Source organism: Lathyrus oleraceus, chromosome 7, assembly GCF_024323335.1.
Source record: "Lathyrus oleraceus cultivar Zhongwan6 chromosome 7, CAAS_Psat_ZW6_1.0, whole genome shotgun sequence".
NCBI classification, from domain to species: domain Eukaryota; kingdom Viridiplantae; phylum Streptophyta; class Magnoliopsida; order Fabales; family Fabaceae; genus Lathyrus; species Lathyrus oleraceus.
The window spans coordinates 216580526-216607610 of record NC_066585.1 but is presented as its reverse complement, the minus strand read 5'-3'; the positions used below and the strand labels follow the sequence as shown (position 1 = coordinate 216607610).

The 27085-nt window shown below is 37.5% G+C and overlaps 1 non-coding gene across 1 annotated transcript; it reads left to right on the top strand.

Moving 5' to 3' along the window:
- The first annotated feature begins 3154 nt into the window (after nt 1-3154).
- Nucleotides 3155-3261, top strand: LOC127109263 (small nucleolar RNA R71). The gene has a single exon (XR_007796592.1). It is a non-coding gene; the product is annotated as a small nucleolar RNA R71 (small nucleolar RNA).
- The last annotated feature ends 23824 nt before the right edge of the window (nt 3262-27085 follow it).

Here is a 27085-nt window from a genome sequence, read left to right as displayed (position 1 = left end):
TTAAATGAAAAAGGTCAAAATATGCCATTTTGATTGGTGAAGTTTTGGCACATGAAATTTATATTTTTGGAAAGAGGATGAAAAATGTGGTTTGTAGGAAAAAACCCCACCAAAATTGGCCAAACGGTTTGAGAGATATGGCCCTTTGAAGTTCAAGATTTTCTGAAATCGATTCGATCATAACTTGCCAACCGCACATGGGAATTGAGAGTTCTAGGACTTTTTGGAAATGGGAGAACAAGATCTTCAACTTTCATGTTGGGCAAAAATTCATTTGAGGCTTGTATCATGATGTAAGTTTGAGGATCAAAACTTTCCATTTATGGCAGTTTTCAGTTACAGGCCCAGTTTCCATTTTGGGAAATTCATGATCTGGCTTCAAATTCTTCCATGATGGTGTTTGGCATGATATAGGATGACTATTTGGACATGAATAAGCTCCTTCAAACCATTTCCAATCATCCAATCACTGATTAAATGGACAGTTGACCAACAGTTGACTTTTAGGGTTTCTGACTGATTATGCCTTGACTGATGAATTCCAAACCCTAATTCCTTGAGAATTTGACTTCAAATGATGTCCCAAGTTGTATGAACTCTTGATTATTGACCACGATGCCCAAATTCCACAAGAATGACCACCATCCATTGCTTTGACTGACAGTTGACTTTTTTAGGGTTTTTGACTGTCTGTGCATGAACTGATGATCTCCAAGTCTTCACACCTTGACCAAAATACTTCAAATAGACCTCCAAACCATGTGAACTTGTTGCACAAACCCTAGGGCCTTGGTTCAATGAGAAATTCTTTTGCTTGCTTGGTTGACTGATCAGGAGATTAGTTTGACCTGATTCTTGATTGCTTGCTCTTGAGGCAACTGAGGGACAATGCAAATGTTATGCAATGGACCATGATATGCTATGACCTAATATGAAAATGTATGTATAATGATAGGTGCAAATTTGAGGTGCTACAACTGTTATACCTCCTTTCTTTGGTACTACGTGTACAGGACTAACCCATTTGCTATCAGATATAGGATATATGATACCTGCCTCTAATAACTTGGTTATTTCCTTCTTCACTACCTCACTTAGGATCGGGTTTAGTCTTCTCTGGTGTTCCCTAGAAGTTTTACAGTCTTCTTCTAACATGATGCGATGCATACAAATAGAAGGACTTATTCCTTTAAGATCGGTGATGTTGTAACCTAGTGCGGTTGGATATTTTCTTAAGATATGCAGGAGTTTTTCTGTTTCGAGTCTTCCTAGGTCAGCATTAACTATCACTGGTCGTTCAAGCTCTAAGTCTAGGAATTCATATCTCAGATTCTTGGGAAGTGTTTTCAGGTCTAAGGTTGGTTTCTTGAGGCATTGTGTAGGGTCCGGTGTTATTGCTAAACATTGGTTAAGTTTGTCTTCTGCAAGGTAGTCAGATGATTTGTCTTTTTCTAACTCCGTTTCTTTTATGCATTCATCGATGATATCCATGAAGTAACATGTATCTTCTATTGCAGGTGCTTTCAAAAATTGGGAAAGAATGAACTCAATTTTCTCTTCTCCTACTTCGAAAGTGAGTCGTCCTCGTTTTACGTCTATGATTGCACCGGCGGTTGCTAAGAACGGTCTTCCCAGTATAATGGGCGTAACTTCATCTTCTCTAATATCCATAATTATAAAATCAGTTGGAATGTAGAATTGACCTATGCGCACTGGAATGTTTTCAAGAATTCCTACAGGATATTTTACGGAACGATCTGCTAGTTGCCCAGACATTTTAGTTGGTCTTAATTCTCCCATTTCAAGTCTCTTGCATATGGATAAAGGCATAACACTAATACCGGCTCCTAAATCGCATAAGGCTTTGTCAATGACAAATTTTCCTATGTGACAGGGTATAGAGAAACTACCTGGGTCTTTAAGTTTAGGAGGCATATTCTGTATTATAGCACTACATTCAGCAGTAAGTGTAACGGTTTCGCTATCTTCAAGTTTTCTTTTATTAGAAAGAATTTCTTTTAAAAACTTGGCATATGAGGGCATCTGCGTAATAGCTTCTGTAAACGGAATAGTGACGTTTGATTGTTTTAGTAGGTCGACAAATTTTTTAAATTGGCCCGCATCTTTGGTTTTAACAAGCCTTTGAGGGTAAGGGATAGGTGGTTTATAAGGTGGAGGAGGTACATAAGGTTCCTTCTTTTCTACGGTTTCCTTATTACTCTCTGCCTTTTCCTTAGGTTCACTTTCCTCAGTTGACCTTTCAGAGTTTTGGTTTTCTATCCTTGGGTCAGACGGTCCTTCCACTTCCGTTCCACTTCTCAGTATAATTGCATGAGCGTGGCTTCTTGGGTTAGGTTGGGGTTGGCCAGGAAATGTACCAGTTGGGGAAGCAGTAGGCGCTTGTTGTTGAGCTACTTGTGATATTTGCGTTTCCAGCATTTTGTTATGAGTAGCCAGGGCATCTACTTTACTTGCTAGTTGTTTAATTTGTTCGCCAGTGTGTACATTCTGGTTTAAGAAATCTTTATTGGTTTGCTGTTGAGAAGCTATAAAGTTTTCCATCATGATTTCCAAGTTGGATTTCCTAGGGGCGTTATTGTTAGATGTAGATGGGGTCGGCTTCTGATATCCCGGAGGTATAGCTGGGGCTTGATTTGGAGATTGTCCAGGTGCGTATAGAGCATTATTACTCTTATATGAAAAATTTGGATGATTCTTCCAATTTGAGTTATAGGTATGCGAATAGGGGCTTCCTTGAGCATAGTTTACTTGCTCCGCTTGGATTCCTGTTAGGAGTTGATAATCTGCAGGAGTGTGACCTTGGATTCCACAGACTTCGCAATTCTGAGTTATGGCAACTACTATGGCTGGAGGTGATACATTTAAACTTTCAATTTTCTGGACCAGAGCATCCACTTTTGCATTAACATGATCAAGGTTACTTATCTCGTACATGCCAGTTTTCGTTTGAGGTTTTTCCACCATTGTTCGTTCGGTTCCCCACTGATAGTGGTTTTGAGCCATGCTTTCGATAAGTTGGTAAGCGTCAACATAAGGTTTGTTCATTAGCGCACCACCTGCGGCGGCATCTATTGTTAACCTCGTGTTGTACAGGAGACCATTATAGAATGTATGAATTACTAACCAGTCTTCTAAACCATGGTGTGGACAAAGTCTCATCATGTTTTTGTATCTTTCCCATGCTTCGAAAAGAGACTCGTTATCTTTCTGTTTAAATCCATTTATTTGGGCTCTTAACGTAGCTGTTTTGCTAGGCGGAAAATATCGAGCAAGAAAAACTTTCTTCAACTCGTTCCATGTGGTGACTGAGTTGGAAGGAAGAGATTGAAGCCATCTTCTAGCGCTATCTCTTAGTGAGAAAGGAAAAAGACGAAGTCGAATTGCCTCTGAAGTGACACCATTAGCTTTAACAGTATCAGCGTATTGGACAAATACGCATAAATGAAGGTTAGGATCCTCGGTAGGATTCCCAGAGAATTGGTTCTGTTGCACTGCCTGCAACAGTGAAGGTTTGAGTTCAAAGTTGTTTGCTTCGATTGCGGGTGGAGCAATACTTGAATGCGGTTCATCTTGCGATGGAGCGGCGTAATCTCTAAGAGCACGAGCTGGTTCTGCCATCTCGGGTATCGAAGGGAAAATATTTTTGAAATCAGGAAGTTCTACAGGAGGGAGATTGTTCGCAGCACGATATTCCTGAATTCGTCGTAAGACTCGGAGATATAGTTCGATATCGTTGATTCGTAAGTAGAGCGGTTCGCCTTGAGAGCGAGTGTGTGGCATACAAATCAACGAAAGAAAGAAAAGAAAAAGAAAAGCCTTAGTCTCTACAGCGTAACAGGAGAGTTACGATATCGACTAAATAAAAGTCCCCGGCAACGGCGCCAAAAACTTGATCGCTCGACTTTATGAGTCGAATTGGGGTACAAACTGCAAGTGCACAGTTCTATCGCGTAGTTTTAAAAGATATCGATCCCACAGGGACTTATGAATCGATATACCGTTATCTAAGGTTACTTCGTAAAGCTAAGGCAGGCAATACTTTGATTTTTGGGGGAAAAGGCTAAAACTAAACTAAATTCTAGATTAAATATCAATAAAGCGGATATCGGTATGTAGTTCGTCGTAATTAGGGAATCAATTCTTTATTGGTTTCTTGGTTTTAAAGTAAATCTTTTCAGTTGACGCTATTGATTAAAAGTTTTATCTCAAACTCTCGCTCTGTTGAATAAACTATGATTTTATATTAACGTAGTTGTCACTTATAGTTAAGTCAAAAACCACTTTTTGAAAACAATAGAATCCGTAGAAACTCTTTTTAAGAAAACACTAATCGTTTAAACACCCTTATCTCAAACTCTCACTCTGTTGACTTAGGTTATATAATTAAACTCAAATGCTTAACTCTCGCCCTCACATTCAATCTTTAAAAATACTTTTTGAAAAAGGTTAGAATTTAATTAACTCTAAAAATTGCTCTCGCCCTGATCTAGAATTAATGTCCAATTTACACTGTCCAGTCAAAACCTCAAACTCTCGCTCTATTGATTTTAACTTCTTTATGTCTTTTACTTTCGTACAAAAACTTTGTTAATAAACCTGTAAATTGAGACCGTAAAAAGAGTGATTTTAATTTTAAACTTAAATAAACCAACTTAGTTTTGATTCCTTCATTCCGCTTACTTTACATACCGATACCTAAGTAAATTAGCCAGACATGCTAAACAGACTTAAATAAATATCATGCATAAACAGACTCATCGCAGGCAAACAGTATAAATTAATAGTAAAAACAAGCATATATAAATTCAACAAATAAATATAGAACCTGAATAATTAAATAGCAGTCTTGAACACTCCACCACAGACCGGTTGGATTTGTTCTTGAGTTCTTCAATCAGGCAGAAAAATAAAACGAAGGAATAAAAAAACTAGATTCTAACGTAAGGTTAGATCCGGTAAAAGGTACACAATAGTTTCCGGTGTAGAAACTATTGTGCGAAAAATTAATTAAGAGCTAGAAAAGAAAATAGAATTGCAAAAGGAAAACAATATAAAAATTTGTCAAAGTAATACTGTAAAAATATGCCTAAGCTGCTGGAAGAAGAAAAAATGCGAAAACGGCAAAAATCTGGAAAAAGCGTGGAACCCTGAGCTTTCCAAAAAGCTACTATTTATATGCTACCTCCTGCAACTGCTTCCGCGTCAAAAGTCTTCAACGTGCAGAATAGTTGGGCGTGGAAATAGGGCTCAACTCTCTCTCAACGTCTCTGAAGCGTTCCTTGTGCCTCAAATATAGGGGAATGGTGTGACGTCCGTCACACCATGTGTGACGCTCGTCACACAAGTGCATATAGCGTGACGCTCGTCACAACCTCTGCGACGCTCGTCATAGGCACAACGCCTGTGCCTTCTTTGGGCTGGGCTTGGCTTTTGCTATTTGTTTCCAGAAACTTCTTTTTGCACCTCCTTTTCTTCCTTTTTTTACTTTTGCTTCAAATAGATACCTGAGATAAATAGAAAGGAAATACCGCGTAATATCTGATAAAATGAAATAAATTAAAGTAAATAATAATATAATTTTATTGAATTAAGTCCTAAAATGTGATATAATTTCGTGTTATCAGCAGGAAAAGTCCTCTTATGAGGCAATTGGAAGATACAAGAGATGTGCAATCCATCTCCTGCTATTCAGTGTGTCATCCACCTTGCTCACACACCTTGTGTTGATGCATTGTGGATAATAACCCAAGATCTTTGTTGTGTCAGTCATATGTGGAGAAGAGTTCCTGCATTCTGAACTCCCACACTTTCATTTGTCTGAAGCTCTCCCAAGCCAGGGATAAGAGTTGTGAGGTCTTACCCTCATCTCCCATTTCATCTGCTTCACCCTAACCCTCAATGTTAGGGTTAAGAGCTAACCACACCCCATTCCAGTTGGTTTGTTTGTCGAGGTTGACATGACCCCTTGACTAAAGCCTAGCCTTGTGTGAGCCCATTGTTTGCATATAGTGTGTGTGCTTGCTCTTGTGCTTGTGTTTGATGATTGTGCTGTTTAGGCTAGCTTGCTTCCTGTGCAAGTTAGGATAGAGACCTCAACATAGGGATCGTATGCATGACAACTTCTAGGCTCGAGTCGTAGTCTCCCTAGTAGTTTGTGTCTCCCTTTGTTTCTGGTTAGGACAGAAGTCCTTTTTCCCTGCGTAGGGGAACTACGTCACCCTGATCCTCATACTAGATGAGGTACGTAGGCAGGAGATGAGCTGATCTCTCCGGGCGCCCGTTTTCTTTTTCAACCTTTTGCTTTTTGTCCCTTGTGTGTGTTGGAGTCTGACATAAGTCCAGCGATTGGCAGTTGGTTTCCTGTGTGTGTTTGTTGGTTCAGAGTCTGATGTAAGTCCAGCGATTGGCCTTCGGTTTCCATGTTTGCCTGTTTGTGTGGAGTCTGACGTAAGTCCAGCGATTGGCAGTCGGTTTCCTGTTTGTGTTTTGTTGGCGTGCGTTAGCCGAGCTACGAGTGCTCTGATTCTTCTCTGGTCAGAGAAGATACGTATGTATAGGATGCGACATCCTAGCGAGCACGTTTCCCCCGTCCCGAACTACACCGACTCTGATGTCTGTGCCTGACAGACTACGTAGGCCCCGGATGCGATATCCTGCCGAGTTAGTTTCTTTTGTCTTTCTGTGTCTCCTTTCAGCCTGTGTGTGCAGTATGTTTGAGCAGTGTTTAGCAACCTTATCTTTTATTTTGTGCGTGGATCCCGTCGAGTACGACGGATGCGTAGGGGTGCTAATACCTTCCTTTCGCATAACCGACTCCCGATCCCATCTTTCTCTGGTCGCGAGACCATTCCTTTCCAGGTTTACTTCGAGCGTTTCCTTTCCCTCTTTTGGGATAAATAACGCACGGTGGCGGCTCTGTTGTTTCGTTTACCCGCCGGTTTTTTTCGCGTAATACGACAACCATTATCACCATGAGAATAACTTATGACACTTTGCATAACATTCTATATAGTATTCTCATAGCTGATCAATCCAGTATAAATATTACTCTTAATATTCATACCTATGTTTAAGACTTGATAACTCCTTATCCATGATCCATGAGATGTGATCATCAGTCTATATACATAATAGTCTTAATGCTTTAATGTTATCCCATTTCACAATAAAGCTCGACTATGGATACTTTAAGAATAATGTCCTTATGTTTAATGTGATCTCATGATTAAGTCACACTTGATACATTAAACGGACTATTTATTCTAGGGACTTTATTAGACAAACATAATAAAGAAAAAGCCTTTTATTATTAATAAATAATTCGATACAAATACCAAAAGTATTGGCCTCTATGGCTTACACCAACAATCTCCCACTAGCACTAGAGCCAATCAGGCATACCCCTAATGCCCATAGATCTAGTATGGCCGCCGTGCTTCTGCTGCGCAAGAGGCTTTGTCAGTGGGTCAGCAATATTGTCAAGTGTAGGTACTCTGCATATTTTCACATCTCCTCTATCTATTATCTCTCGAATGAGGTGATAATGCCTAAGTATGTGTTTGGATCGTTGGTGAGATCTAGGCTCCTTAGCTTGTGCGATAGCACCATTGTTATCACAATAGAGACCAATGGGATCCACAATGCTAGGAACTATGACAAGTTCACTAATGAACTTTTTGATCCAAACAGCTTCCTTTGCTGCACTTGAGGCAGCAATATACTCGGCCTCGGTTGTAGAATCAGCAACTGTATCTTGCTTTGAACTTTTCCAGCTCACAACGTCACCGTTTAAGCAAAACACATAACCAGATTGCGATCTAAAGTCATCCTTATTTGTCTGGAAGCTAGCATCGGTGTATCCAATTACAGCCAACTCTTCCTGATCTCCATATATCAAGAATGAGTCCTTAGTCCTTCTCAAATACTTAAGGATATTCTTGACATCTACCCAATGAGCATCACCAGGATCAGATTGATACCTACTCGTTGCACTTAAAGCATACTAGACATCTGGTCGAGTACATAACATGGCATACATGATAGATCCTATTGCAGATGCATATGGAATCTTATTCATGCGATCCCTTTCTTCCTTAGTTGAAGGGGATTGTGTTTTTGATAGACACGGGCCATGTTGCATAGGTATGAATCCTTTCTTGGAATCATGCATATTAGAGCGTCTCAGCACTTTGTCTATGTACGTACTCTGACTTAGGCCAAGCAGTTTTTGTGATCTATCTCTATAGATTCTGATTCTTAATATATAGGCTGCTTCACCTAGGTCCTTCATAAAAAAGCATTTCCCCAACCAAGACTTTACTTGTTGCAGGGTAGGGACATCGTTTCCAATGAGTAATATGTCATCTACATATAATACCAGAAAAATGATCATGCTCCCACTAACCTTCTTGTAGACACAAGGCTCGTCTTCGTTCTTGATGAATCCATATTGTTTTACCGTTTCATCAAAACGAAGATTCCAGCTTCTGGAAGCTTGCTTCAATCCATAGATTGATCTTTGTAACTTACATATCTTTTGGGCTTCTTCTGGTATGTCAAATCCTTCAGGCTGTGTCATGTACACATCCTCAAGAAGATTCCCATTAAGAAAATCAGCTTTGACATCCATCTGCCATATTTCATAATCATGATATGCAGCGATAGCGAGTAAAATCCGAACAGATTTAAGCATTGCAACTAGTGAAAAGGTTTCATCATAGTCAACCCCATGAATTTGTTTATATCCTTTTGCAACCAGTCTTGCCTTATAGGTATGTACCTTACCATCCATGTCAGTCTTCTTTTTGAAGACACACTTGCATCCTATAGGGTTAACTCCTATAGGAGGCTCTACCAAGGTCCAAACTTGGTTTGTGTACATGGAATCCATTTCAGATTTCATGGCTTCTAGCCACTTCTCAGACTCGGGACCAGTTATGGCCTCTTGGTAGGTCACAAGCTCATCTTAATCCATGAGTAATACATCACCTTGATCAGTTATGAGACATCCATGTCTCTCAGGTATGTGACGTATCCTGCTTGACCTACGCTGGTCTTGTTCTACTTGAGCAGGTTGCTCTTCCACAACTACTTGTGTTTCCTGCTCTAATTCCTCCATAGGTGTATAGATGCTTTGTGATTCTTGAATTTCTTCAAGCTCTACTTTCCTCCCACTGATTCCTTTGGAAATAAAATCCTTTTCTAGGAAAAATCCAGTTCGAGCGACAAACATTTTGCCCTCAGAAGGATTGCAGAAGTAATACCCTCTTGTTTCTTTAGGATACCCCACAAATAAGCATTTGTCAGATTTGGGCTCAAGCTTAGTTGAAATTTGTCGTTTCACATAAATTTCGCAACCCCAAATCTTCATGTAAGACATATGTGGTTTCTTACCACTCCATATCTCATATGGTGTCTTCTCAACCTTTTTGGATGGAACACGGTTAAGTGTGTAAGCTGCTGTCAATAGTGCATGTCCCCAAAAGGAGTTTGGAAGATCGGCGTGACTCATCATGGATCGGACCATGTCTAACAGGGTTCAATTTCTTCTCTCAGATACACCATTCCATTGGGGTATTCTAGGAGGAGTATGTTGGGATATGATCCCACACTCTTTCAGATGGTCATCAAACTCTAGGCTTAAATACTCACCACCTCGATCTGATCGAATAGTCTTAATATTCTTACCTAGTTGGTTTTTTACTTCATTCTTGAATTCCTTGAACTTTTCAAAGGACTTTGATTTGTGTTTCATTAAATACACATAACCATATCTGCTGAAATCATCAGTAAATGTGATGAAGTACTGAAAACCTCCTCTGGCTGGCATGTTCAGTGGTCCACATACATCATTATGTATGAGGGCCAAAAGATCATTAGCTCTTTCACCTTTTTCTGTGAATGGAGACTTTGTCATCTTTCCAATTAAACAAGATCTGCATGTCTCATATGATTCATAATCAAAAGAGTCCAACAATCCATCTTTATGGAGTTTGGAAATGCGTTTCTCATTTATGTGGCCTAATCGACAATGGCAAAGGTAATTTGGATTTAACTCATTAGGTTTCATCCTTTTAGTATTAATGTTATAAATAGGCATTTCAAGATCAAGGACATATAGTCCATTGTTCATTTGTGCAGTAGCATAGAATATATCATTCAAGTAAATTGAGCAACAATTGTTCTTTATTATAAATGAAAAACCAAACTTGTCCAAACAAGAAAAGGAAATAATCATCTTAACCGATGACGGGTATCCTCCTTGACAATTCCTGCTAATTGGTTTATCCTTGATATGATCATCTTAACCGATGACGGGTATCCTCCTTGACAATCCCAGGCAAGTCTATCCTTGATATGTTCATCTTAATCGATGATGAATTTTCTTCTCTGTTGAGTTTATCCTTTATATGTTCATCTTAACCGATGACAGATATTCTCACCTTTGGTCTTCTGCCCAGTAACTGGTAGTTGTAAATCCTGTTTTCTGCGGTTTTCCCCAGCAAGGCTATTCTTACCCAGTAATCGGTAATGAATACTCCCTCCTGGCATTTTTCAGAGAGTATACCCTTGATATGTTCATCCTAACCGATGACAGATGTTCTCTCTGTCAGATCTTTATTATCTCCTTACCCAGTAACAGGTAGTAGATAATAGATTTCTGCTCCTCCTGTGTTGAAGTTTATTTCTTCCCCAGTTGAGTTGAGTGCATTTTTCCTTAGTGAAATCGCTTTCCCTGCATGATTTAAGTATTTCAATTTTATCCTAACTTACTCGTATCCCCTGCAGATGTTGTTGTTCCCCGGATGAGTTTTTTTCCATGTTTGTATGGAATTCCTCTAGTCCCCAAGCAGTTTTAAGTCGTAGCCTAGCCTACGCATAACTCCTTTTTTCCCCAGAGTCTCTGTCTCCCCAGTGAATTTTCCTTACGAAATACATTATACTTCTGCAGACTTTCGGTCTCTCTGATTTCCTTTCCTTTGTGGCAAAATTTACGCACAGGGCATTAACTTTTGCATTCATATCATATACATCATGAGGTCTCTTAGGGACCAAAATTTGTTTTTATATGTTGTTATTTAAGCCCATCCGACTGAGTCGACATGAATATTTTAACCTTCGCCTCTTTAGTCATAATGTCCTTAAATAGGGGCAACTGTAAGACCCCAACTTTGACCCTAAGATCCCTCATGCAATTTCATCATATACATCAGCATTGGGATCATACCTTGGCATCCTCCTTACCTCTCTTTCATTGGATTTGTTTTGGGAGAGATCACCAAGCACTATGTGATTGTATCATACTTATATACTATCATTTTACTAACAAAAATACAAAAATATGTCTTTGCATTTGCCTAACTCTTTTGTAGGTAGGGCATGATCTCCATTGATCTACCAAGTTCATATCTAGGGTTTGAAACCCTCATGACAAAGAGCACAACCATTGAATTGATCCAAGAATGGTTATAAGCATCATATATGAGTTCCATTTATTACTACATGTTATATTGATCAAGTTTTCTTCAAGAGTTTGAAGGTGATTTGCCTTGGAAACCCTAGTTTGGCTAGGTATCTTGAATAACTTCTCCAACAAGCTATCTCACCAATCAATCAAATCTCTCAAGGGACACTTCAAAATTAATCATCTTATGCATAAATGATCTACCATGAGCCAAGAAAGTCCCAATAATTGAAGGTTAGCAAGTTGGTTGATGGTGGTTGGCCAGATGAATTCATCTGATCAAAACTGGGTTTCCCTAGACCCTATCTCCTATAATTTTCACCATATGAAACTTATTCCAAGATAAACGTTACTCTAAATGACATTCCAAACAACTTTCATGTTGATACCTAGAGCTAGTTTTGCTTGGAAAATCATTTCCTATGTTGAAACATTATATGTCATTTTGTCTAAACCCTAATTTGAAAGTCATCTTCCCAAGGCCATAACTTACTCATTTTTTATGAGATAAAAGATTTCCAAGTTGAACAATCAAATTCAAGAAGTCTACTTCAACTTTGATGTTTGGAGTGAGAGCTAATTCAACTTTTATGAGCATATGATATGAGGTTACATTATAGGTCATTTTTTTACCTATACCATTGAACAAGTGATTTTTCCAAACTTCAAAAATGCATAACTCTATCATTACAAATCCAAATGACATGAAATGGGTGACCATTTTTAAGGTATTTTAAATAGCTACAACTTTGATGAAGACACCTTTCTCATTTAAAGCTCACATAAAAAGTTAAGTAAGGTGGAATATTGAGGTATATGGCTTGACACTTAGAAAAAATTTCAACATGTTGAAATTTCCAAACTTCCACCTCAAAATTCTCCATGTTCCAAGCTCCAAATGAAAAAGTGTTGAACATCAAACTTGTTCCTCTTGATCCAAGCTTTCCAAAGAATCTAAGTTCATGCATTTTGGATGAGGTTTGTTAGGTTTGCGCATGGCTTTAACAGGGACGCACCATTGGAAAGAATCAATTACACAAATTTCAGTTCACAATGCCGTTCCATTCAAGTTTCATTCAGACCTCAATTGGAATCATTTCGGACCTTTTTGCATTGCATCATGGGTCTGTACATGCCCATGCACTCGTGCCATCAACATTGCTAATTTTGGACAGATTTTTGAAGTGTGCAAATATAATTCATTCATGATATAAATACATGACCTCTGTGCTCATTTGAATCACACTTTGAGCGTCAGCTTTGCCCCCGATTGAAACCCTCTCATTCTAAAGGAAAACCTGAGAAATTTCAATTTGAAATTTGAGTTTGAATCTCAATTGTTGGAGATTCAAGAACTCCAAGATCCAAAGCCTTGCAACCTCTCTAATCACTTCCTGCTAGCTTCTCAAGTGTGATCAGATCGTGTTTGGATCAAGCCACATCAAGAACTGCATAGCATTGAAGGTAATCTTCAGAAAACTTCATCTCTTCGATTCTCACTCAATTCTACCCAATTCTCTTGGATCTTTGGTTGTCTGAAGTCCTATCAATGTAGGCAAGAAGATTGAGTTGCTTAGAGGTCAAATCGAAGCAACTCAGTTGACACACCTCAAAATTCAACTCCTCATATTTTTCTATATATGTGGAGTTAGTTGAAATTGAGGTCAGATTCGTGCTCTACGCCATTTTTTCTTTCAGATCATGTCCTCCTTTTTTATTTTGGTGATGGTCGAAGGTGGACCAGTCCGGTGAGGTCCACCGGAGAAGAAGACCGGAGTTACAGCTCTGGTCGTGTGTTGGCACGTCTACAACCACATGATCCAATTGAAATGTTTTAATCTCACACGTCCATTGTGATTACCATCCCTGCAGCATGCTGACTCGTGTGTTTGGTGGAATGCGCGTTTTATGCCACTTGATCTGCTACCTAAATTAATGAGGGAGATCAAGTGGCTCACGTTTTTTCACATTTTCTGATTTTTGTTTTATTCCTTTTATTTTCATTAATTCATTTTAATTTTAATATTGATCCAAAAGATATGAGAGTTTCACCAAAAAAAATTCAAATAATTTCCTCTTTCATATTCTGAATTAAAATTAATTTTTGGGTCATTATTAATATTTTTCATGATTTAATTGATTTTGTGATTATTTTTAATTGTTTAAAAATACTTTTAAGTCTTTAAAAATTCTGAAATTTTTTCTCCAAGGTCCTTTGACCTTGTTTGACCTATGATAAATCTCATGGTCATTTCTTTGGTGTTTTGATGAGGTTTTAGGAATTTGACAACCCATATTTAATTTAAATGCCTTATTTTAGTATTTTTAATTTGAATAAATGCCAATTAATTGTGTTGACCAATTGTGATGACTTGTTTGAGTTTGACACTTGTTGTTGGGCCTTGGTCAAGGTTGATTTGACTTTGTCATGTTAATATCATTGAATTTAGGGGATTGATGGAATGTACATTCCATCTCCCAAAATGAATGGATGATATTAATTTGGTAAAAGTCCTTCTTTGACCAATTTGAGTTTTGATCCATTCCCCTCCCTCTTCATCTCACCCCCCTTCTTTATGCATCCATCTCATTTGGCCTATGATATCGCAAAGTCCTAAGGCTAGTTGATTGAAAAATCAACATAAGTATGGATGAGATTAGGCCACCTCTTTTGCATAATCTTTTTGTGTGTGGTATGTTTCATGATCATAGTCCATTATACTATGTCTCAAACATGCATTAACACCAAAGTTATGTTGCCCGGCCTCAAAAAGTTGTGACTTCTACATAAGTCCAATTACGATTGCTTAACATAGCGCTAAATTTGTGACATAAAAAGGCATAGCATTCTAGTTAGTGAGATTGTAAGTCTCCCATCTTTCATGGTATTGTGTGGAAACTTGGCATTTTTTCCTTCCTTTGGAAGATGTCTTGGCTCAAGGATCCATGCTTGTGATAGGTGGGTTGAGTGTTCTCCAAAGAATGACTTAAAAAAATGAAAAGCAAAAGCAAAAGCAAAACAATACTAACTTCTAACTCATTAACAACTAACTTTTAATTTCAAGTCATTTACTTTAATGTCATTTAATTTTAGTCTTTACTCATTTGCCATTATCCATACCATTCTAATTGTTTATGTTAATGAAAATTTCACTTTGTCCATTTGGACCATATTGTGTGATGTATCTTGTTTGTGTATACTTTACTTGCTTGTGTGGTCTTTGACCATTAATGTACATAATAACAACAAAAACCCTAAAAAACTTTTGTGTGGATTGTTGGCTTGATCTTGGACTAATGGACTTAGAACTTAGGCAACATTCCTATGCTAAAGGACTTGGCCAATGCCAACTTATTGAGAAACCAAGTGCCTACAATTTGAAACTTCATCTGATACATCATTCAAGATCCCTTTGAGTTCATCTGCAAAATGATCATTATGAAGCTGTTATTTTGAACCTGTGACTTGTGGAATTCATCTATTACATGGGCTAATTTGAAGAAGATCATGGGGTGGCTAATCTTGGATGTGGCTATCTTTATTTGATGCCTTGCTCTTCAAGATAATATAATTGTGCATTTGTGTGTTACTTAATTCTAAATGTCCAAGGGAATTTTGGGTTTCTATTGACATTCTTGTCTATTGGATTGCTACCCATTGGTCAGATCTTTTCAACTCTTAACTTTTAATTTTATGCATAGGATTAGTCTCTTCATCTTCTCCCCATTTCTTTAATTTCAAAATCTCTCCCTCCCTTTTCAAAATCTTCTTTGATTGAACTTATTTTGTTCTAAACTTTGACCACTTTGTAAAAAGATCGAAACTTTGGCCTTACGCCATTGCATTTTCAAACTTCTTTTCTTAAATCAAATTTGTAAATAAACTTAACTATACTTGACTTAAACTTTCAGAAAAGCCAAAAAGAACTAACTCATTCAAGCCATTTTAGGCCTTTGTGCCTTTCAAACTTAATTTTTGTTAAAAGTAATGCATCCACTTTGAAATTTGTATCACGAACTACAAGGTTTTGATCCCTCATTTTTATGTTGGTACGTAGGCACAAGTCCGAAGGTTTTGTCAAACACAAAAATATAATTAATGAATTCTTTTCTCATCCCCCATTTTATTTGTTTGTGAACATCATTCTTGTACCCAATACATATGCACACAAAAAGGGTTCCCTAGGAGTACCTAGGACACTTTGGATGCTAACACATTCCCTCTGTGTAACCAACCCCCTTACCTGTAATCTCTGATATTTTATTAGTTTTGATTTGAAAACTTCTTACTTCTGGGTTTTGTTAATACTTTTTTCCTTTTCCCTTGGAAACAATAAAAGCGCGGTGGCGACTCTTGTTATTTGATGTCTTGCTTATCCATAACTTGATGATCATGAATTTACCGCTACAGTACCATGTAAAGGCTTGAATTAAATTCCTTCTCTCAAGTAAATAAAGGTTTGAGAAAATAAAAAAAATCAAGTACTCTATTTGTATAATGAGCTCGATCTCACATAGTTAGACTATTTCAAGGTAGTGGTGGATGGCCGTCTTTTGGATGAGATTGGCCTAGATTTTGATCATAATCTAGATGTTATGCATGTGACAGCGCCTCCTTTGGAGGAAGAGGGTGCATACCAGAGAGACCGTTGCGGAGGAAGGATTCCTTTTGGTGGAGAATCCATCTGAGGCTACCCTTGACACTCGGGATTTTGGATTCTTTTTGTTTGTTTTTATTGTACCTGCTTGAATAATATTATTTCCCTATTAAGGTATACTATTGCATTTGTGTTTCTCCCTTTTTAATCATTATGTGTTATGCTCCCCCTTTCTATGTTTTTACATTGTGATTTTTCCATATTTATATTTTAATTATTATGTGTGTGTCTGAACATTTTATTGGCATAACATGAGCCTTAGTTAAGCACATAGTGAGCTATGTTGGTTTCCAAAATTATACTCCAGTTGAAGTCTTAAATAAGCCCAAGGATAGCCAGGTGGGTTCCTGTATTTTTATCTAGTTGGTGTCTTAGATAAGCCCAAGGAGAGTCCAATGGATTGCTGCATTATGCTCTAGTTGGTGTCTTAGATAAGCGTAAGAAGAGTCTAATTTTCCATGCATTATGCTCCAGTTGGAGTCTCATGTAAGCACAAGGAGAGCATGATGGGTTCTTGCATTGTGCTTCATATGTAGCCTTAGATAGGCGCTAGGAGAGCCTTATGGGTTCCTGCATTGTGCTGCAGTTGAAGTCTCAAATAAGAGTAAGGAGAGCATGATAAGTTATTGCATTATGCTGAAGTTGGAGTCTTAGATAAGCTCAAGGAGAGTCCGATGGGTTTCTACATTGTGCTCTAGTTGGATTCTTAGATAAGCGCAAGGAGATCCCGATGGGTTCATTGCATTGTTCTCTAGATGTAGTCTTAAATAAGTGCAATGAGTGCTCAGTAGGTTACTTCATTATCCTCTAGTTAGACTCTTAGATAAGAGCATGGAGAACCTTATGGGTTCCTATGTTGTGTTTCATTTGGAGTCATAGATAATTGTAAGAAGAGCCCGTTAGGCTTCTGAATTATGCTCTAGTTGGAATCTTAAATAAGCGCAAGGATATCCTGATGGGTTCATGAAATGTACTCTAGATGAAATCTTAGATAAGTGCAAGGAGATCCTAATGGGTTCATGCATTCTACTATAGTTGGAGTTTTAGATAAGCGCAAGGACAACCTTGGGTTTCTGCATTGTGCTCCAGGTGGAGTCTTGATTCTTAGATGATCTTGGAACATGGTAAAAAACATGTAATTTATTTAAAACACTTGGGGAGACTCATTAAAAGCCCATGCGATTTCAAGGGAAAAGAGTACTACCCTGAGGTGCTATTATTTTATTGGTTATACTTTGGTGTTACATATTTTTGTCCCAAATACTTTTCTTTAACTATAGTAATGTCTCATACTTACAATATTCCATGTTCTGCGAACCTCCTCGCTCCATATGATTTCAAACTTGCTTGCTCCCCAAACACAACTTCTGATGTACCTAGTTGGGTCATTCCCAGTTGGGAAATAAATTACCTTTATTAGCTGGAACCACTACCTATTTTAGCAGCATGTCATTGTCCTTCATTGCTATTGGTTTTTTCTTGGTGTTGTACCTTATTATTTCCCACTTTTTTGTTGTGAAGTTCTGGATCTGAGTTATTTCTCTAACTTCTTCAATCTGGTCCACTGAAGTTCTTAGCTCTGTTGGGTTGTCTTCCTCATTAAAATGTTCACAATTCCATTTAGACGTGTTGATATCTTCTAGATTCATCATATCCGACCCATAAACCATTTTGAAGGGGTTTCTTTGATTGACGACTGGGAAGTTATTTGATATGACCATAGTAACTTATAAAGTCGTTCATACCAAAGTCCTTTAACCTAATCTAACTTCTTTCTCATGTCATCACGTAAGAAATTGTTAATTGACTATTCCCAAACATTCGTTTAGGGGTGCTCGACCAATATATACTTTGTTTAGACTCCTAACTATTTGCAGAAGTCGACTACAGATGAACTAGAGAATTATGTTTTTTATAGACGGTGGTTTATGGCAGTCTGGGTCTTCAGATGATGTTTTTCCAATAGACGTGACATATCCACTCTGAAATTATATTAGCCATTACTTTAACTTAAACCCATTTAGTGAAATAGTCAACCATAACCAATAGGAACCTCAGTTGTCTAACAACTAATGGGAATGGTCCTAGGGTGTCCACCTCCACTAGTAAAAATGCATATGCGAAGTTACTAAGGGCAAGATCTTGGTCGGAGCATAGATGAGGTTTGAAAATTTGTTGCATTATTGACATTTATTCACAAATTCAACATTGTCTCTCAACATCTCTTACTAGTAGTACTCAACTCTTAAAATCTTGCTTGCTAACATTCTTCCCTTAATGTGACTTTCGCATATGCCTTCATACACCTCCACTAATACTAGGTCCGCCTCTTCCTATTCTAAGCACCTCAACATAGGTTTGGACCGCCCCAATCCTATAGAGCTTATATGCCACCATGACGTATCTAGCTGGAAGTTTTCTTATCGTCATCGCGTTTGCCTCGTCTTTTGGTAATTCCTCATTTGTCAAATATCTGATGATGAATGACATCCACCTTTTCCTCATATGATATATCTAGCACCATCATCACCTGGGAGGTTCCGACATTTATTCTAGGGATTTCTAGAGTTTATTAAATTACTAGAGAGCTTCGACAATAGGTTAGCCCTAGTATTTTCTTCCCAAGGACATGAGTCATATTGAAATATTAGAAAATCGTGGCCATCTCTAAAACCTTATGTAGATATTTGGACACTTGAGGCTCCTTGGTTTGGTAATCACCCCTGATCTGGTTGGTAACGAATTGAGAGTCACTCCTTGCTGTGAGATTGAAAGCCCCTATCTCTTGGGCCGATTTCATTCATTCAATTAAGGCCACTTTCGCCTCCTTCTTAGACTAGGATTGAGCTTATGAAATTGGTAGTGATTGATATGTAAAGATACTAGGGAATCTCTTTCTTCAGGTGAGTAAGTATGGACGAAGTTGCCAAGAAGTTTTTAGCTCCTAGAAAGCCCATTCACACTCTTTAGTTCACTGGATGTTTATTTATTCTCTTAATATTGTGAAGTGAAAGGACTTGTGACATGCACATGATAAAAAAATAGAACAATGTTGTGATTCTTTCAGTTAACTACTACACCCTTTTTACCTAAGTCGGATGCTAATATCTACGATTGCTTGACTCTTGTATGGGTTCGCCTCAATTCTCCATCTTGTTAACATGAAACCCATAAATTTTCTGGCATGTACCATGAAAAATCATTTGTTCGAGTTCAAACGCATATTGTATTTCCTCACGGATGCCAAAGTTTCTTCCAAATCTTCGTTGTGTCGTCCCTCATATGGGGTCTTGACTACCATATTATCAATGTAAATTTCTAAATTTCAACATATCTACTCGGAGAAAACAATGTTCATTAACCCCTGATATGCCGCCTATGTGTTCTTTAATCCAACCCACAGACTTCGTAATTGAAATTGTTATGATTGATCATGATTTATGTCTTTGGTCTATCACTAGAATTCATTCTTATCTGATTATAACCCAAACTTGGAGGCACGTATTTTCATTTGAGCAAAAATATCTTGACTTAACAACAACAACAAAATGTGTTTATTCTTGCACTAAAAAGTATTGATTCTTTCATTTTTTAACTATAAAATGATTCAAAGATTAAAATTATAAAATTCAAAAGAAAAAACACTTTGGGAGGCCTTTAACTCCAATCATGATTTAAGAAGATGAATGGAGTAACTTAGCATTAACTTAACTCTTAAACAAATATAGGGAGAATTAGGGTAATACTATATGAAAGAAAGGGGCAGGTGGAAATAAGTTAAAGAATATCATTAGGTTTGAATCGTTTGGTTATGGTGGGTGGTCAAAGGTCAAAGATGAAGAAATTAGAAGGAAAGTGGGGGTCAAGGTTGTCTAACCTCTTTATTGGGGAAAAAACAACTTTCGTGTGGATAACAATAACGGGTGCTTGTCATCCTTAACAAAGTGGTCCCATCTGTGGACATGGGAACACAAGTGACAACTACATCAGATATTCCTTTAAAAATAAATAAATTAAATCAACTTGCATCAATGAACAAAATTGGAAAATAAAACAAATTTGAGAATTAAAGCTCAAATTTTGTCGGGACAATGATATTTTGTTACGATGTAATAATTAAACAAATTTATGCTAACCTTAATTAAATACTAGTGATTGCTTTTGATCTTAAAATTAGACACTCGTGCAAAGGCACGGATTTATTATAAATATTACTAAAGGATTTAAAATATATAGAATGTAATATATTTATTAATTAAATAAATATAATATATATTTAATTAATATACTTGAAGTTAAATAATATAAATAATAAAAGAATTTTTCTTATCAAATGCTATACAACTTTTAACATAATTAAATAGAATGATTATGTTTATTGATATAATTTTGTGTTTCAAATATTTCTAATGATAAATTTATCAAAAACAACAATTTGTTTCCCCCATTGAACATACTCTTGCGTTTCTTTAAATTAATCAGATAAATAATGTCACTTTTTTATGGATGAATAACAAGTAAGTGTTATATATATATATATATATATATATATATATATATATATATATATATATATATATATATATATATATATATATATATATATATATATATATATATATATATATATACACGATCGATCATCTTAAAGGATTTACCATTTTCCTATAACCTTCTTAGCATGCGAGAATTGTCTTGCAGATAAGTATAGAAGATTCAAATTCTAGATACATCCAACATTTCTCTGTAATTCACGTTTAACAAATATTAGATTATTATTTCCTCTCCATTTTATATATAGAGTGCGCCAATTCAGATACTCAGTTTCAAATGCAATTTTGATTTACTATACTCTTTCACATACTAACTTAAGCGTCGGCGTTCTAACCTTGTAGGTCAGGACCCTCTCCACCATATAGGAAGCTATGATCTACCGTCATCAACGATCCTTACTCAATTTCTGGTTCCAGTACGGAGCAATGGCGCCGTCTATGGGAAACAACTTTTGATTACTGCCTTTTCATGATTTCACGTTCATTCTCCAATTCGTCAGTTCGAAACCTTTTTAGATCTCTGGTTACTATGTTTCTCATTAATGGCTATATCCAAAGCTACTCATTTTGTTGCGACGCGAGAAGCCGCTTCCGCTATCGTAACTCAAGCAGCAATCAATCAACCACCTCCACCTCCTCCGAAGGCGTTGCACATTCAAGAGCAGAGGTACTGTTACATCCTGATTTGTTCCAAGCTCCTCGGATAGCTAAATATGTCCAAATGCCTCAAATTATACCTTTGGTTCCACCTAAGGGTGTTCAAATCCAAACCGATACAAATAAAAACTGCAAATCGGTGAAAAATCAAATATTATTGGATGTGTTTGGATGTCATTTTGTAAAAACCGCTCGGTTTGGATCGGATTTTAGATTGACTTTTCAAAACCGATCCAAGCCGAACCAAACCGTGTGTGTGTGTGTGTGTGTGTATATATAATATATATATATATATATATATATATATATATATATATATATTATATATATATATATATATATATACTTATTTATTTATTTATTATTTATTTATTATTTTTATTAATATCATATGTTGTGTTAATTTATTATTCAAGGATACTTATTTTTTATAATTCTATTTGAAATTCTGGTATCAGATATAAGATGTCGAAGGTAATGTCACGACACTAATATCTGTTAACACACAATGAAAAAAAAATACAGAATGGTAAAGCGAATAACACAAGCAATTGTTAACCCAGTTCGGTGCAACTCACCTACGTCTGGGGGCTACCAAGCCAGGAAGGAAATTCACTAAAATAGAATTAGTTCAAAGACTCTCCGTACACTTCAACAAGTTACAGTCTTTATCACCTAATCTCTACCCGTGCAATTTCTACCTAAGCACTCTTAGATATGAGAACCCACTCACTTCCCTTACAATCACACACCAGTGATTTTAAACAACAATCCCTTGAGAAAAGAAAATACTTTTCAATTACACAGTCTTGATTTTACTTCACAGTTTCAATCAAGAAGACACACTCTTGATCTTGCTTCACAGCTTTGATCAAGAAGACACACTCTTGATCTTGCTTCACAGCTTTGATCAAGAAGACACACACTCTTGCTTAACAGCTTTAGAGTGACAAATTACAACCACAAATCAGTCCAATTCAATCATCAATGGATGACTTGAATGACCTACAAGTCTTACGACTAAACAGACACAAATCCTAGCTCTCTCTCTATATTTCGCTCAGTCTTGGTTGTGTGTTCAAACAGGTTTTCTAAGTCCCTTTTTATAGAAGCTTTCAGCTGGGCTTGGACAACTTGTAAATCCTAAATCTATTTTCCAATCAAATCTTTTTATAACAGCTGTTTAGATCTCCTTGGAAAATAAGTAAATCTGGTTGTAATCCATGATTGAATGCGCCAGCTAGCCATATCTTCAATCATCCAAAGATTGCCATTAATTGTGCAATCACAAAGCACCAGACATTCATACTGAATATTCTGTGTACTGGATGTCATGACATCGGGTCTGACATCCTGGAAAAATCCTGCATAATCCAATAATTCCTTTTATAACTTCCAGCAGGTACATCCATATCAGATGTCATGACATTGTGTATGTCATCTGAAGCAACCCTGCATGAACATGTCTTTCATTTAAGCTCCAGCAGGTACAACCAATATCAGAAGCCTTGTCATGTTATGTGGCATTCTGAAACAATCCTGCATGCACATGTTCTTGAACTCCAGCAGGTACATAGGATATCTCATGTTAAGACATCACACATGACATCTTGTTCACACTCTTTAGTTTTACCAAAAATTTTGCCAACACTTAGAATCAACAAACTCCCCCTTTGGCAAATTTTGGCTAAAACATATATTTGTCCTTTTTGTTCACAAGGTAAACTATCAGCAGTTAAACAACATAACAGTAGTTTAATCAGCAGCAGAAGCAAAACAATTACTAGTTATGGCTACTAGTAATACACACATGCACAAGGGTACTTCTCCTCCCCCTAAATCTGTGCAACAAGCAACAGAATTGCTAGTTATGGATGCAACTAGTAAGATACACAAATGCATAGTGCACAAGGGTACTTCTTCTCCCCCTAAATTTGTGCATGCAACAAACATAACAGCTACTGATCTCCAGTACCTGTACCAGCCAGAATGTCATACTGACATCTGCTTCAACATCAACACCTGTGCACCATATCAAACATCCTTTTTGACATCTGTAACAAACAGAATTACATTTTGTTTTAGCACCTGTGCACTCCTTTCAATAATAGCTATCCTTCTGTCCAGCCATATACAACTTCCACATCAGCATTAGCTTCCATAACAGCACTTCTCCCCCTTTTTAGTCAAAATTGACCAAAGGTGACCTTATATAAAACTTCAATCAGCAACAGAATAGCTTCCAGCCACACAGTCTAGTCCTTGCCACAAGACAGTTTTTCCAGGCAGAAATATCCTCTGGGATAACCACACACTCCTTTGCTTGCTATAGGTTCTCATGAACACAGATCCCCAACTTCCCCCTTAAACATTCAAATTGATTGGCATCCAGAGCTTTAGTGAAAATGTCTGCTAATTGCTTTTCAGTAGTAACATGCTCCAGAGTTATGATCTTCTCTTCAACTAGTTCTCTGATGAAGTGATGACGAATGTCAATGTGCTTTGTCCTGCTATGTTGAATAGGATTTTTGGAAATGTTTATGGAACTCAGGTTATCACAGTATAATGTCATGACTTCTTGTGTGACATTGTACTCAGACAACATCTGCTTCATCTAGACCAGTTGAGAACAACTACTCCTAGCTGCTATGTATTCAGCTTCAGCAGTGGATAGAGATACACAGTTTTGTTTCTTGCTAAACCATGAAATCAGATTGTTCCCTAAAAAGAAGCATCCCCCAGATGTGCTTTTCCTATCATCAGCACTTCCAGCCCAGTCAGCATCACAGTAACCAGTCAACATGGATCCAGATCCATGGGTATACAACATCCCATAGTCACTAGTACCATTGACATATTTCAGTATTCTCTTCACTTGGTTTATGTGACTAACTTTTGGTTCAGCTTGATACCTAGCACAAACACCTACAGCAAATGCAATGTCAAGTCTACTTGCTGTGAGATATAGGAGACTGCCTATCATGCTTCTGTATAGACTTTGATCTACACTGACACCATTTTCATCTTTGGAAATTTTTACATGTGTAGGAGCAGGTGTTCTCTTATGGCTTGCATTCTCCATGCCAAACTTTTTCACAATGTTCTTGGCATACTTGCTTTGAGATAAAAAGATAGAGTCTTCCATTTGTTTGACTTGTAGCCCAAGAAAATAGGTCAGTTCTCCAACAAGGCTCATCTCAAACTCAGATTGCATTTGTCTAACAAAATGTTCAACCATCTGTTCTAACATTCCACCAAATACAATGTCATCTACATATATTTGTGCCACCATGAGCTTCCCTCCTTCATTCTTCACAAACAGAGTTTTGTCAATACCTCCTTTCCTGTATCCATTATTAGTGAGGGACATTGTGAGTCTCTCATACCAAGCCCTGGGAGCTTGCTTCAACCCATAGAGGGCTTTCTTTAATCTGTACACATGTTGTGGAAGATTTGGATCTGTGAATCCTTTAGGCTGTTCAACATATACTTCTTCATTTAAGTAGCCATTCAGGAAGGCACTTTTTACATCCATTTGAAACAGCTTGAATTTCAGAATGCATGCCACTCCAAGCAATAGTCTAATGGACTCAAGGCGAGCTACAGGAGCAAATGTTTCATCAAAGTCCACTCCTTCAACTTGAGTATATCCTTGAGCTACTAATCTAGCTTTGTTTTTAGTAACAACCCCTTGTTCATCAGATTTATTCTTATAAATCCACTTTGTTCCTATGACATTTACTCCTTCAGGTCTAGGAACCAATTCCCATACTTCATTCCTCTTGAATTGGCCTAACTCCTCTTGCATTGCATTGATCCAGAACTCATCAGTCAAGGCTTCCTTGATATTTCTGGGTTCAATCTTTGACACAAAGCAGCCATGTGAGATTACTTCCCTTGATCTAGTAGTGACTCCTTTATCTGGATCTCCTATGATAAGATCTTTGGGATGATCCTTCTGAATTCTAATAGAGGGTCCCTTGTTTATTTTGTCATCTTCAGGTTCAGCTTGAGGAGGTTCTTCTTCCTTATTTTTGTCTGAGTGGTCAACTGGAGAATCATTCAGAGATGTCTCAACATCGTCTGTGACATCCGTCTGTTGGTCATCAACCACAACATTAATGGATTCCATCAATACATTAGTTCTGGAATTAAAGACCCTGTAGGCTCTGCTATTTATTGAATAGCCCAGAAATATTCCTTCATCACTTTTGGGATCCATCTTCCTTCTTTGCTCACGATCAGCCAGGATATAGCATTTGCTACCAAATACATGAAAGTATTTGACTGTGGGTTTTCTTCCTTTCCAGACTTCATAAAGGGTTGTGGGAGTTCCTTTCTTCAATGTCACTCTGTTGTGAACATAGAAGGCTGTGTTCATGGCTTCAGCCCAAAAATGATAGGGCAATTTCTTAGCATGAATCATGGCTCTGGCTGATTCTTGAAGAGTCCTATTTTTTCTTTCCACCACACTATTTTGCTGGGGAGTGATGGGGGATGAGAACTCATTATGAATTCCTTCTGAAGAGCAGAATTCAGCAAATTTGCTATTCTCAAACTCCTTCCCATGATCACTTCTAATTTTGACAACAGGACTTTCTTTTTCCCTTTGGAGTTTCAAACAAAGCTCCTTAAAGACTTCAAAAACATCAGATTTTTCTCTTATGAAATTGATCCAGGTGTATCTGGAGAAATCATCTACCACCACATATGCATATTTCTTCCCACCAAGGCTTTCTACTTGCATGGGTCCCATCAAGTCCATATGAAGTACCTCCAAGACTTTGGTAGTTGTGTCATGTCTAAGCCTCTGGTGTGACATCCTTGTTTGTTTTCCAATCTGACATTCTCCACAGATTTTTCCCTCATCAATCTTTAAGTTGGGAATTCCTCTAACAGCTTCAATAGATATGATCCTTTTCATACCTTTAAGGTGCAGATCGCTCAATCTTTGATGCCATATCTTCACCTCTTCTTCTTTGGCTAAGGTACACATTGAGGAGTATCCAGTTTCTTGAGAGCTCCACATGTAGCAGTTGTCTTTGGACCTTACTCCCTTCATGATTACTTTATTTTCTTTGTTAGTAATCAGACATTCAGTTTTAGTGAAATTTACATTCAGACCTTTATCACACAGTTGACTGATGCTTATAAGATTAGCAGTTAGTCCCTTAAAAAGTAGGACATCATCAAGGTCAGGAACTCCAGGGCAATCCAGCCTACCCATTCCCTTGATTTCCCCCTTTGCACCATCACCAAAGGTAACATAACTCATGGCATGAGGATGAAGTTCAGTTAGCAGATTTTTGTTCCCAGTCATATGTCTGGAGCAACCACTGTCAAAATACCAATCTTCTTTGGCAGAAACTCTGAGGGAAGTGTGAGCTATGAGACTTGTGACCTTTGTCTTAGGAGCCCATTGCTTTTTGTTGACAGTCTTGTGATGCTTGGACCTTGGTTGGTATTGAGACTGAACAGGGCCAGGATAGCCACATAGCTTATAGCAAAAGGGCTTCAGGTGGCCAAATTTTCCACAGTATTGGCATTTCCATCTTTGATGCTTCCCTTTTTGCTGTTGTGACATCTCAGGTTTGCTTTTAACATGGTTGCACTTAGGTTTGGATTTTGGTTTACAACCAGTGTAACTGTACTCAGCCTTGAATCCAATACCAGATTTGTTTCCTGTTATTTGGCCAGTCTGGAGAATCTTGTCTAAGATGGCAGATCCATTG